The sequence below is a fragment of the Aquarana catesbeiana genome, linkage group LG04, assembly GCF_042186555.1.
Source record: "Aquarana catesbeiana isolate 2022-GZ linkage group LG04, ASM4218655v1, whole genome shotgun sequence".
Classification (NCBI taxonomy): Eukaryota; Metazoa; Chordata; class Amphibia; order Anura; family Ranidae; genus Aquarana; species Aquarana catesbeiana.
The window spans coordinates 302783639-302793618 of record NC_133327.1 but is presented as its reverse complement, the minus strand read 5'-3'; the positions used below and the strand labels follow the sequence as shown (position 1 = coordinate 302793618).

At 46.8% G+C, this 9980-nt stretch overlaps 1 long non-coding RNA gene across 1 annotated transcript in view; it reads right to left on the bottom strand.

The window, feature by feature from the left end:
* Window positions 1-370: 370 nt before the first annotated feature.
* Window positions 371-9980, bottom strand: part of LOC141140018 (uncharacterized) — a 58784-nt gene continuing 49174 nt past the window's right edge. Inside the window, exons 2-3 of the long non-coding RNA XR_012243880.1 lie at window positions 1212-1342; window positions 371-1137 (exon numbers count right to left, since the gene is read on the bottom strand). This is a non-coding gene — a long non-coding RNA (uncharacterized lncRNA). The remainder of the gene's footprint in view (window positions 1138-1211; window positions 1343-9980) is intronic.

The following is a 9980-nucleotide window of genomic DNA, read 5'->3' as shown; positions in this document are numbered from 1 at the left end:
GCCATTGCTATGCCAGCTAATTTTAAATATTTTCAAAATAAAAAAAAATTGATATGATAAAATCTTGATTTGGATTTACTGCTTGTGTTTATTTTATCAGTCTCCTAGGTTCTCCTAGTGCACTTGTAGTGCCAAGTGGTTTTAACATTATTTAGATAACACCCATTGTCACTGTAAACACCATCTTAACACAAAAACTGTTATTGAGCATTGAAAGAAGAAGCCACACATTGTTGAGTAGAAAGCCTTTTACTCCATGCACATTCACATGTGCATTGTAAATCATTTTGTGGTAAAAAAAAAAACATCTTTTATTTTAAAAGTTTTACCTTGAAAAAAAAGGTACAGAAACAGGCATGTTTCCAAACATAACATACACAACTCTGGAATTTACAAAGTTCATTGCAAAAATGAAGGCAATATCAGACATTATAGTGTGAAAAATGTCTTGATCTTGCCTTCATCAGATGGGGTGAAGTCAACCCTGTAAAAGCCAAATTTAGAAGATGCACACAAATTGTGATTCAAAATGGGGATTTACTTTCTGATCCCATACCTAATGTCAACATGTGCTATCTCCCATCACGGGGGATCAATGGACGTGTTTTGGGTGTGCAACCACTTCCTCTCACCTACTAGAGTTGGGAGGAAGGGGTTGCACCCACAAAATGCATACATTGAAATCGCCTGATGGCAGATAGCACATATTGACACACTGGGGTTCATTTACTAAGACTGGAGAGTGCAAAATCTGGTGCAGCTTCCAGGTTTTATTGTCAAAGCTTAACTGAACAAGCTGAAGTTAGAAGCTGGTTGGTTACCATGCAGAGCTGCACTAGATTTTGCACTCTCCAGTTTTAGTAAACCAACCCCACTGTGTGCATCTTCCAAATTTGGCTTTTAAACTGTATTAAAACTTTAGATACATTTTATTAAAAAAAAAAAAAAGGTGTAATCTTTTTTGGATTTAGATTCTCCCTAGTACATCAATCATGTTCTTCAGTCTTTGTTCAATCTCCTTGGTTTTTTCGTTGATAAGGTCTAAATCCTGACTACACCACATTATGTCCTGGATAAGCCGTTGTGCACTGTCACTGGTGAAATGAGTAGATTGTTCTTCCACAACCTGCACATCACCTAAAATAAAAATACATACAAATAAATATGCAGGCATACATCTATTACCTGAGTCTGTGGTGTCAGACACTAACCTGTTGTGACAATTTCAATCACTTCTTCCACCTCTCCTTCCTCCACATCCTCAGATTGTGGTGTTCTCTGTTCCCCTTCTTTCGGAGGCGGGGGTTCCTGTTGTCTTCCGACGTCTCAAGTCTTTTCTCCCCTATGAGAATGAAACAAAAGGTATACTTAGCACACAGATCTTTGTGGCCAATAATATGAATGTGAAACATTGCTTGGAAGTGGGGTACAATTGTCTGTTTGGGCAGAGTTCCAAGTTGAAGAGGCCAGCCACTCTCACCTGACTGTTTTTATAACCTCTCCTCTAAGCATGGCTCCACCCCAGGCCCTATCAGGGAACCCCATATTAACCTGTGCACTGCAAGCCAGTGGTGCTGATCAACCATTGTGTATTCATTTTGTGTTTGGCTTCCTGTTTCCTGCTTGCGGTGTGCTCTTTGTTTGTCTCCATTACCGACCTTGACGTGTTCTCGACTATTCCTGTCTGCTCGTGACCCTGACCTTTTGGTGTGTCCCTGACTATCCCTGTTTGCCTGTGACCCTGAACCTTTGGTGTGTACTCTGTTGTTCCTGTCTACTAGTCGCCCTGACTTCTGCCTTATCCCTTTACTATCCTTGTTGTTCCAGCCTGCTGCCTCTTTCTCTTGTAGTCTACTGTGAGCATGAGCTGTGAGACCCTAGGGGCCGCGACCTGAAGCCAGACTGCAGCGCAGTCCATCCTCACCACTAGAGGCTCTGGTGAACACCCACTGGCTCTAAGACTCCGCGCCCTGGGGAATCTATGCTTTAGCTCCCACTGGGATCTGTGTTAGTGATCCAGTAGACCTGCTTCCTGATCCTCCCTGGGTAATATCGGCAGCAGTCAGTCCTAGTGTCCACTATCTTAGCGGTGCACTTCCGACTTCTACGGAGTGCATCTGTCACCTGGTTTCAGGTGACCTGACAGTTTAATCAGCCATGGACCCGGCTGATGTGCTGCTTCTGGCAGATGATCCATTACAGGGCTTAGTCCGCAGACTTGAGACCCAGGAATCACATTAGACCCAGGTGATGCGATTCCTTCAGGATTTGTTATCTGCTGCTGCACCTATCGCACCAGTCACAGCCACACATTTATTACAACTGCCAGTTCCGGGGTCCGCTTCTCTGGGGACTCCAAGGCCTGCAGGGGGTTCCTTAGCCAGTGCACAATTCATTTTGAACTCCAGCCCCAAAACTTCCTGTTCGATCAGGCGAAGGTAGCCTATATTATATCCCTCCTGTCTGGCGAGGCGGCAGCCTGGGCTGCTGCTCTGTGGGAACTGAATGATCCAGTGGTTTCTAGCCTGTCTGATTTCTTGAAACTTTTTCGGAATACCTTCGAGGAACTGGGTCGTGTCTCCTCAGCGGCCAGTGCTCTTTTACATCTCTGTCAAGAGTCCGCTTCTGTGGGACAGTATGCTCTTCAGTTCCTTATCCTCACAGTTGAATTAAGCTGGAATAATGAGGCCCTAGTTGCAACCTTTTTACATGGCCTCTCTGATAGAGTGAAGGATGAATTAGCAGGAAGATCCCTCCCTGCTGATCTGGACGGTGTCATCACCTTGTGTAACCAGATCGATATTTGCTGTCAGGAGAGGGCCCTGGAAAAAACACGCCAGCATCCCCCCATTCTTTAGGCAGCCTGAGCTCCCTGTCCCTTCTCTTCGATCCAAGGAGCACCCCCTACCTGCTGAGTAGGGATGAGCCTAACACCCCCCGGTTTGGTTCGCACCAGAACGGACCGAAAATTTGCACGAACGTTAGAACCCCATTGATGTCTATGGGACTCGAATGTTCAAAATCAAAAGTGCTCATTTTAAAGGCTAATTTGCATGGTATTGTCCTTAAAAGGGTTTGGGGACCCGGGTCCTGCCCCAGGGGACATGTATCAATGCAAAAAAAGTTTTAAAAACGGCGTTTTTTGGGAGCAGTGATTTTAATGATGCTTAAAGTAAAAAAAAAAAAAAAAGAGTGAAATATTCCTTTAAATATCGTACCTGGGGGGTGTCTATAGTATGCCTGTAAAGTGGCGCATGTTTCCCGTGCTTAGAACAGTCCCTGCACAAAATTACATTTTTAACCACTTCCCGACCGCCGCACGACTATATACGTCCTAAGTTTGAACGGGGATATCGTTGTTATGGCAGCAGCTAGCTGCCATAACCCCGGTATCCCCGTTTTTGTGCGGCGGCCGGCTTTCAGATAAAAGTGGTCCCTGCGGCGGATTCGCCGCGAGATCACTTTTATCGGTGGCGGGAGAGGGGCCCCCCCTCCCGCCGCGATCCGGTGCCCTCCGCCGCTTACCGGAGCCGTCGGTAGCGGCGGAGGCGATCGCGTCCTCTTCCGTTGTGTGTCAGGAGACAAGTGAGGCCAAGATGGCGCTCACTCGTCTCCAAGATACTGCTGAGCGGAAGCGACGTCAAAACGTCACTTCCGTTCACGCCTCTTAAAGGCATATTTTTTCAAATGTCATTTTTCTAAATGACTTTTTTTTTTTTTTTTTTTTTTTTTTATTGCATTTTAGTGTAAATATGAGATCTGAGGTCTTTTTGACCCCAGATCTCATATTTAAGAGGTCCTGCCATGCTTTTTTCTATTACAAGGGATGTTTACATTCCTTGTAATAGGAATAAAAGTGAAACAATTTTTTTTTTTTTAAACAGTGTAAAAATAAATAAAATATTTTAAAATAAATAATAAAAATAAAAAAAAAAAATTTTAAAACCCCCCTGTCCCGACGAGCTCGCGCGCAGAAGCGAACGCATACGCGAGTAGCGCCCGCATATGAAAACGGTGGTCAAACCACACATGTGAGATATCACAGCGACCGGTAGAGCGAGAGCAATAATTCTAGCCCTAGACCTCCTCTGTAGCACAAAATATGCAACCTGTAGAATTTTTTAAACGTCGCCTATGGAGATTTTTGAGGGTAAAAGTTTGACGCCATTCCACGAGCGGGCGCAATTTTCAAGCATGACATGTTGGGTATCAATTTACTTGGTGTAACATTATATTTCACAATATTGAAAAAAATTGGGCTAACTTTACTGTTGTTTTATTTTTTTATTCAAAAAAGTGAATTTTTTCCAAAAAAAGTGCGCTTATAAGACCGCTGCGCAAATACGGTGCAAAAAAAAGTATTGCAATGACCGCCATTGTATTCTCTAGGGTGTTAGAAGAAAAACCATATATAATGTTTGGGGGTTCTAAGTAATTTTCTAGCAGAAAAACCTGTTTTAAACATGTAAACACCTAAAATCCAAAACGAGGCTGGTCCTTAAGTGGTTAAAGGAATACAAGTTATTTAAAACTGCTCGCGGCTTTAATGTAATGTCGGGTCCTGGCAATATGGATGAAAATCAGTGAGTCAAAGGGCATGGGTACCCCCCAGTCCATTGCCAGGCCCTTTGGGTCTTGTACGGATATTAAGGGGAACCCCACACCCAAATTAAAAAAAGAAAGGTGTGGGGCCCCCAGGCCCTATATACTCTGAACAGCAGTATACAGGCGGTGCAAACAAGACAGGGACTGTAGGTTTGTTGTTAAGTAGAATTGTTTTGTAATTTTGAACTAGTAAATTTTTAACATGTTTAGCTCCAGCCAAAAAATCTATTGTAAGCTTTTTGGAAAACATAGGGAAGGGTTAGCACCCCTGTGACATTTGTTTTGCTGTCTGTGCTCCTCTTCAGAAGATTTCACCTCACTTTTTGTCCCAATGACAAATGTTTTTTGAGAATTTGGGGTTTTTAGTGAAACAAGGATTGGTGATAAAGCATCAATGTAAAGGAGAAAAGTTTTTCCCATATTAACTCTTACAGGAGAGAAGTTCCCTTCCTAGGTGTAGATTTCACCTCACTTCCTGTTGTCTCCTTCCGTTTGCAAGTAGGAGTCATTTGTAAGTTGGATGTTTGAAAGTAGGGGCCTGCCCTATATACTCAGCAGAAGTTTGGGCCTTAGGTGTTATAGTGGCCACAACACTGTAAGCCCTCACAGGGCCCTGCTGTGAAATATTAGATCAAGAATTGTAATTACATGCCCCTGTTGAACAGGGGCAGAAAAATTGGGCCTTTGGTGGTGGTGGTGGTGGTGGTGGTGCTGGTGCCACAACACTGTAAGTCCTTGGTGGGCACAGAAACAGGCCCTGCTCTGAAATATTACATCAAGAATTCTAATTACATGTCCCTGTTGAACAGGGGCTGAAAAACTGGGCCTTAGGCACTGGTGTTGGTGCCACAACACTGCAACCCCTCACAGATACTCTAGTTGGAGCGCAGGAACTAGCCCTGCTGCAAAGAATTGCATCAAAAATTGTAATTACACGCCCCTGTTAAACAGCGGCTGAAAAATTTTGCCTTAGGCACTGGTGACACAACACTGTAACCCCTCACAGATACTCTAGTTGGAGCGCAGGAACTAGCCCTGCTGCAAAGAATTGCATCCAAAATTGTAATAACACGCCCCTGTTAAACAGGGGCTGAAAAATTGGGCCTTAGGCACTGGTGGCGGCACCCAGAAGCAAAAATGTTCTTACAAGCTATCAGCATGATCATTGAGGAGGAAGAGGATAATTACTCAGCATAACAGGATAGTCACTCAGCATCAGCATAGGCAGTCTTTGAAAGGATCTGACATTTCAAAAAAAATTATTCGGTTACATCAGCATCAGGTGCTTGGTAGCTGGTGGTGATCCAAGACTGATTAATTTTTATGAAGGTCAGTCGATCAACCGAGTCGGTGGACAGATGCACCCTGTGATCGGTTACAAAGCCTCCAGCAGCACTGAATGTGCGTTCCGAAAGAACGCTGGATGCAGGACAGGCAAGTAGCTCTGGCCAGTGTGCAAGCTCTGGCCAGTGATCCATCCTCAAGACCCAGTAACCCAGAGGATTTTCGGTGGGAAAGGTGTCCAAGTCAGATCTTGCCCCTAGGTATTCCTGCACCATGTAAAACAAAGGCTGGCAATGGTTGCTGGAAACGATCATACCTTGGGGCTGCGGACTAAAAAATTGTCTGAACGCATTAGTCAGATGGCCACCTTCTCCACCGCTCCTTCTTTGACTGACTGAAGCCTCAGCAACACATTGTACAGAAACAGCAATTTGTAACCTCCCAGTCTCTGGGAACGCGTTGCACAGACCTTTCTGCAAGGCCTCCCGAAGATGTTTCATCCTCTGCTCCCTCTGCGACCACAAGATAAGGTCCGCAACCTTACCCTTGTAACATGGATCAAGGAGGGTTGCCAGCCAATATTGTTCCTTCTCCTTGATACCACGAATACGAGGATCCTTACACAGGCTTTGCAGGATCAGGGAGGCCATGCAGCGTAGGTTTGCTGAGGCGTTTGGTCCGGAGTCCTCTGGGTCACTAAGGACGACATGATCCGCAGCCACCTCCTCCCAGCCATGTACAAGTCCATGTGTTTCTTGGGACTGTAAATGATCCCTTAAAGACTGCTGCTATTGCTGAGTGACAGGCTCCACCTCCATACTGACACAATCCTCCTCCTCCTCCTCTTCCTGTATGATCGGCGGGCATGCAGGAACACTGTCTGGATAAAGGGGCCTTGAGAGCTAAGGAAGTCCTCCTCTTCCTGCCTCTGTTCTGCCTCAAGTGCCCTGTCCATTATTCCACGCAGCGTGTGCTCCAACAGGTGGACAAGGGGGACAGTGTTACTGATGCATGCACTGTCACTGCTCACCATCCTCATGGCCTCCTCAAATGGTGACAGGACAGTGCATGCATCCCTGATCATGGCCCACTGGTGTGGGGAAAAAAAAACAAGCTCCCCTGACCCTGTCCTGGTGCCATAGTCGCACAGGTACTCATTGATGGCCCACTGCTGCGTGTGCAGCCGCTGCAGCATGGCCAGCGTTTAGTTCCACCTGGTGGGCATGTCACAGATTAGGCGGTTCTTGGGCAGGTTAAATTCCTTTTGGAGGTCTGCCAGCCAAGCACTGGCATTATATGACCGGTGGAAATGCACACAGACTTTCCTGGCCTGCCTCGGGACATCCTGTAAGCCAGGGTACCTGCCCAAGAACTGCTGCACCACCAAGTTAAGGACATGTGCCAAACAGGGCACATGGGTAATTTGTCCCTGTCAGAGGGCGGAGAGGAGGTTGGTGCCATTGTCGCAAACCACAATTCCTGCCTTAAGTTGGCATGGCATCACCCACCTCTGAACCTGCCCCTGCAGTGCTGACAGAACCTCTGCCCCAGTGTGGCTCCTGTCCCCCAAGCACACCAGCTCAAGCACCGCATGGCATCTTTTGGCCTGCGTACTTGCATAGCCCCTTGAAAGCCTACGGAGCACCATTGGTTCCGAGGACAAAGCACAGGAAGAGGCCAAGTAGGAAGAAGAAGAGGAGGGGGTGGAGGAGAGAGGTGTGTCAGAATCACTGGTAGTGGCATTTTGGAGGCGTGGTGGCAGAACAACATCCAACACTACTGCCCCTTGTCCTGCATCCTTCCCAGCTGCCAGAAGAGTCACCCAATGTACCGTGAAACTTGGGTAACGTCCCTGTCCATGCCTGCTGGACCATGAGTCAGCGGTAATATGCACCTTACCGCTGACCGCCCTGTCCAGCGAGGCCAAGACATTGCCTTCCTCATGCCGGTAGAGAGCCGGAATCGCCTTTCATGAGAAAAAGTGGCGTTTGGGAACCTGCCACTGAGGAACCGCACATTCCACAAACTCACGGAAGGGGGCAGAGGCTACCAACTGAAAAGGCAGCAGTTGAAGTGCTAGCAATTTTGCCAAGCTAACATTCAACCGCTGGGCATGTGGATTGCTGGGAGCAAACTTCTTTTTGCGGTGCTGCAGCTGGGGCAGGGAAATTTGCCTGGTACAATCTGACATCGGTGTACCAATAGCAGATTGCCCGCAAGTACTTGGCTGTGACACACCTAATTCTACATCTTCATTCCTCTCAGTGCAGGTCTCAGAGAGGACTAAAGGTATAGTGGGGTTGGAGATCCCAGCTGATGAGTAAGGAGAGGTCCTCTTTGTTTTTTGGTGTGGGTCTTTTAGGTACGCTTGCCAATGAACTGCATGGCAGGTCAACATATATCTGGTCAAGCATGTGGTGCCCAAGCGAGATACGATTGAGACATATGTTGCAAATAGCAGCGGTGCCATCTGATGCACTCGTCTCAAAAAAGGCCCACACCAAAGAACTTTTGGAATAACGCGCAGAGACAGCAGCACCCTGCACATGCGGAGCTCTGAGGTGTGATGCAGTCAGTGTGCTGCCCCTGGAGGGCATCCTGCCTCGTCGGTGATGTGCCTCCTCCTCCTCCTCTCTCCTATCAGGCACCCACATTGAGTCAGTGACCTCATCATCCCCTTCCTCCTCATCACTAGAGCAAACCTGGCAGTATGCTGCAGCAGGGGGAACATGACTGCCAGATTGCTGTCCTTCTTGGGCACTCCCTCTGTCCATGCTCACGTTACTGCCTTCATCTAGCTCAGTATCATCATCAGAGCCTTCTAAATGCTGGGCATCCTCCTGGAGCATGTACCCAACACTGTGGTCAAACAGTTCGAGGGAGTCCTCAGGAGGACATGGTGGGGCTAGGGAAGTAGTCACTGATGCCATTGAGCCGAGGGAAGAGGCTGCGTTGGCAGCTGCTTTGCCAGACAAGGTACCCTGAGCATGGGTGAGAGAGGATGAGGAGGATGATGATGGCTTGGTCATCCACTCGACCAAGTCTTCCACATGTTGCGGCTCAACGCGGCCAGCTGCCAAAAAAAAGGCCAAGCATGTCCCACAGCCACGTGCTGATGAGGATGCACCATGTCCACGACCAGCACTGTTGCCTCTAGACACAGAGCCTGCTTGCCCTCTTTTATTGGCTTGTGACTGTCTGCCTCTCCTTGTTGGCCTTCCAGACATACTAATGGCCTGCAGTGAGATGTAGCTGCACTAAGCTGGGATATATATATATATATATATATATATATACTGATACTGCAGCTAGCAAAATCAACTGCAACTGCAACTACAAAATCAATTATTAGTGTGAGAACACTACCAATCATCTACAGGTAGCTTTAGCTGGACACTGTGCAGACGTTGCACTACACTAACTTGTAGCTTTAGCTGAACACTGTGCAGAGGTTGCACTACACTAACTTGTAGCTTTAGCTGAACACTGTGCAGAGGTTGCACTACACTAACTTGTAGCTTTAGCTGAATACTGTGCAGCGGATGCACTACACTAATGTTTAAATAATGTAGCTGCCTGAGGTAGTGATAGGATCAGGAAAACACCACCAACCTTCTACAGGTAGCTTTAGCTGAACACTGTGCAGAGGTTGCACTACACTACTGTGTAAATAATGTAGCTGCCTGTGGTAGTGATAGGATCAGGAAAACACCACCAACCTTCTACAGGTAGTTTTAGCTGAACACTATGCAGAGGTCGCACTACACTACTGTGTAAATAATGTAGCTGCCTGCGGTAGTGATAGGATCAGGAAAACACCACCAACCTTCTACAGGTAGCTTTAGCTGAACACTGTGCAGAGGTCGCACTATACTAACGTGTAAATAATGTAGCTGCCTGCGGTAATGATAGGATCAGGAAAACAACACCAACCTTCTACAGGTAGCTTTAGCTGAACACTGTGCAGAGGTCGCACTACACTAACTTGTAGCTTTAGCTGAATGCTGTGCAGAGGTCGCACTATACTAACATGTAAATAATGTAGCTGCCTGCGGTAGTGATAGGATCAGGAAAACACCACCAACCTTCTA